Source organism: Macrotis lagotis, chromosome 1 (assembly GCF_037893015.1).
Source record: "Macrotis lagotis isolate mMagLag1 chromosome 1, bilby.v1.9.chrom.fasta, whole genome shotgun sequence".
NCBI lineage: Eukaryota > Metazoa > Chordata > Mammalia > Peramelemorphia > Peramelidae > Macrotis > Macrotis lagotis.
Genome location: NC_133658.1, coordinates 369,300,441 through 369,304,708, shown reverse-complemented (window position 1 = coordinate 369,304,708; position 4,268 = coordinate 369,300,441). Strand labels below are relative to the sequence as shown.

Below are 4,268 nucleotides of genomic sequence, written 5' to 3'. Positions count from 1 at the left end.
TACAGTGTTATTATGGCTCTAGCCCACTCAGCATCAGTTCATGCATCTCTTACTAGGTTTTTCTGAAATTTCCCTGCTCATTATTTTTTCTTTTTTGTGAAAAAACAAAACAAAAACAGAAAAGTAAGGCTTCCAACTTTTTATTTTAAGCCCCAACTCCAAATGCAATGTTCATATGGCAGTGCTGAGATACAAGAAGAGAGTAGGCACTTAACTTCAGGGTACAACATTCCCAAGCAGAGGAGTAGGAGGAGGGCCACTCTGGAAGGAAAGAGAGGAGGAGGGTAAAGGTAAGTGAAGGGCCAGGGCTATTTCTTGGCAAAAGAGATCTTCCTGGCATTGTTCTGGGTAATCTAGGAGCCCTGCAGGGTGTCTTGGGCAGCCCCAGCTTGCACCTCAATTGTCAAACTCCACAATATTCGCAGGGACCAGATACACCTTTTTGAAGCCAGGAAAACTGATTTAAGAGCATACACAGCATGTGTTCATTGGTCTCCTCCAGTGTTGGTGAGGAAAAGATTATGGTTGGAGGAGTTTCAGTCAGTGATTGAGCAGGGAGCATCTGTCTGGGCATCATCTGCTACAGGGACATGGTGGAATCTATCCGGGGGCAGGCCAGGTAGGGGAATCAATCCTGGGTGTGGGAGGAAGGGAAAGGTCATACACATAGTGGGTGCCCTGGAAGATGGTGCATGGTTATTTTGGGAGGGCTGACTCATGGTTAACATTCTCAGGACAACCTGAACAGCAGCCACAACCAATTCTGCAATCTCACCTGGAACAGCCTTCTTGACTGTAGGTATTTCTTGGTCTTTGAGTTTTTTCTTTTCTTACTTCTTGTCATGTTCCTCATAGGTGTCCTTAATCTTGGCAATAATATCTGAGTTCAAAATGGGTACTAGATTCTCATGTCCTTGTCATAGAAAGGAAAACCCTGCATGGATCGCAGAGCATTGGTGGTGTTACTGATCTCCTTGAAGATGACAAAAGCCTGGCCCCTCACCTTCAACTTCTCTATACTTAGCACAGCATCCCCCTCACTTAAATCCAGTTCATGTGCTTTTCATGCACCACCTCCTTGATGTCATGGTCTTCTTCAAAAATGAAGAACAAGCATCAACAACAGGATGTCCAGATCTGACGGGAGAAGATGATATGGATGATTTCTTCAATTCATCCTTCTTTATCTTCTCATTGATATTATTGATATAAATGGTGTGGTTGGGGCATGACTTGGACATTGCATGGTGGAAAACTCTAGAGTTTGACCCAATTTGGTCAGAAAGTCTGCTCTATGGTGGCAGCTGCTCATTATCTCTTATTGCACTATAGTGTTTCATTACATTCATATACCACAAATTGTCAGTCATTCCTCACCTGATGGGCATTTCCTCAGTTTTCAATTCTTTCCCACCACAAAAAAAGAATGTAGCCATGAATTTTAAAGGAATAGTTTAGAATCAGGTTAAAATGTAAAAATTCACATTTCATAGTCCTAAAAGCTTTTTTATTTTCAGGGGAGACTTAAGTTAACGAATCCTGTTTTTAAGTCTTACTGTCAATGTGTGCTTATGTTTTGTATTTGGCATTTCTTTTGGGAATAGGAAATAAATATATGTTCTGTACCTGATTGCTATTATACACTGAGTGCCTTTCTATTCCTCTTTTGAGAATATCTTAACCATGATTCACAACCTGTTCTGTAAACTAATCATCCTTAGGGCACCATGTTAGGGGCTAAAGAATCTAAAGTGTATGAGAAAAAGGAGCCTGACCTTTCTCCTTAAAAGTCAGACTCTCCCAGTACTGAATTCAATCTGGACAAAGTGCAGAAGTCCTGGGCATTTGGGTCCCTTAGTGAAAAGGGTAAGGTAACCCATCTCAGGCCCAGAAGCAATTTTTTTTTATTACTAAATATATATGATCCAAACTTGTCTGCTCATAAAGGAAATAGTTTTCCCTATACAAGAAGAAAATTCATCAAATGAATCCTTCTTTGAAGCTTACTCTTATATGACTTGTGGGTCTTAGTTAACATAACTATAAAATGAAAAAGTAATGAGAAATGAACTCTTTGATCCCCTACTGCTTTGACAGTTAATGATCTGGTGACGGAAGAATGTAATTTAATTCAAGGTCAGAGTCTTTGACTGACCTCCTAGTCAATAGCGTTCTCCCCAACCACAAATAATTATGCATAGTGCTAATTTTTACAAGTTATTTGCCATCCCATCTCCATCTGTGCCTCCCTGCCTCACCCACAAAAGGTAAGCTCCTTAAGGGCACCTACACAATGTCTGACATATTTGTTATTATTGCTGTTGAGTTGTTTCAGTTGTGTCCAACTCTTTGTGACCCCATTTGTGCAAAGATAATGGAGTGATTTGTCATTTCCTTCTCCAGCTTAGAGGAAGCTGATACAAACAGGGTTAAGTGACATATTCAGGGTCACCCAGCTAGTAAGTCTTTGAGGCCAGATTTAAATTCAAGGAAATGAGTTTTCCTGACTCCAGGATTGGCATTCTATCCATTTAGTCACCTAGAAGCTGTCTGGCACATAAAGACATTAGAAATGTAACAGCAGAACTGAATTAGATTGGAAAAATCCTTCTAAGGAAACTAAATTCACCTGTGAAGTCTGCTAGTTTTTTTTATAGGATTCAGATTAGAAAGGAGTCTTCAAAATATGGAGTTGAACTTCATCATTTTCAGAGGATGAGGCAAAGACAGGATAGGAGACCTTCCGGAGATTGCACGGTTAGTCAGCAGAGGACTCCAGTTCTTTAATCAATGCCTCCTATTTCAACAGTTTGTCAGCCTGCTAAGGATCTTGCATTTCTCTGACTTGGTAGCTTCTTCTACCTTCACATTGAAACCCACCTGTCATTGAATGTATAAGTTCTAGATAGATGCCTGTGGTTTGGATTGGTTAAGAAACAAGCTAGATTTACACCTTAGTAAATGTCAGAGATGTGATTTCATCAAGGCCTTTCTGATTTTGAGTCCAATCCACTTTGTCTGCTTTCTTACATTACCTGCCTCTGACTCTAAATCCGATAAATCATTATGAGATATTGTAAAGAAGACTCTTGTGGATCTTTTCATTTATACTTATTATTGACCAGAGGTGGCTAGGTGGCTCAGTGGATAGAGAGCAGTGGCCTTGAGTCAGGAGCACAGGAGTTTGAATCTTGTCTTAGACACTTGACTCTTACTAGCTGTGTGACCTTGGGCAAGTCACTTAACCCTGACTGCTGCATATCCAGGGCCATCTCCAATTGTCCTGATCCATATATGACCCATATATATGACTCAGATGGCTCTGGAGGAGAAAGTGAAGTTGATGACTTGGCACAGCAGCCCCTCACTCAAATCCAGTTCATGTGCTTGTTATGGCATCACCTCCCTGATGTCATGGTCTTCTTTGAGATGAAGGACATAAAAACATCATCTTACTGACCATCAGGAAGAAGCAACATAATATTGTGGAACTATCTGTAGTCCTGAGTCCTTGTCTTAGTTCTCTCAATAGGTATGACGCTGCTGCTGCAAGAGACATCTCTGGATTAGGACACACTTCCTTCCTCATTAGGCCCAGAGATGGTTTCCCAGGAGAGAGCAGGGACAAAGCTTATTCTCTCAAAGTTGCATCTTTCCCTTTCTTCAGCAGAGGGAGCTATGGGCTTGCACAAAGAAAAGAAAAAGATCCTGCATTCTTATTTGCCTAGTTCTGTCTTAATTGTTTTATTCTTTCTTAGAAGAGGTTTCTCAATTTCTCTTGCTTTCATGGAGCAGAATTCTGGGTGGGGGGGGAGAAGGGAGAAGGGAACGGGTAGAGTGAAATCAGAGTTCCAAGGGCATAACTCAGCTTGCATTATTTTAAATATGTCACTCATATCCTTAACAGTTTGCTTAACCAATCTGAGCTACAGACATTTCTCTAGGACTTATACATTCAATGACAAGCAGGTTCAAGAGCATTCAAAGAACCTAGAACTGAGGCTGATACCTGCCAGTTCCTGTTGGGAGATCTGATGTAATTTCAAATCAGGATCCAGGATTTCAAGACATCCTAGTATTTGGAATTTTGAAAGGGAATTTAGAATCTAACCATTTTATTTTCCAGATAGAGATCCCAAGGCCCAGAATGAGGTTAATGTTTTCCTTAAAGCTGAGATTTAAACCTCAAGTTTTCTGTCTTCAAAGTGGTTTTTCTACTATAACTCTGGTCCTCAGTTTCTTTTAATTTCTCATCATTCTAGTGTTTA

General features: G+C 40.5%; 1 pseudogene; it reads right to left on the bottom strand.

Moving 5' to 3' along the window:
• Window positions 1–308: 308 nt before the first annotated feature.
• LOC141517992 (U1 small nuclear ribonucleoprotein A pseudogene) lies at window positions 309–1,241 on the bottom strand (annotated as a pseudogene).
• Window positions 1,242–4,268: the final 3,027 nt, after the last annotated feature.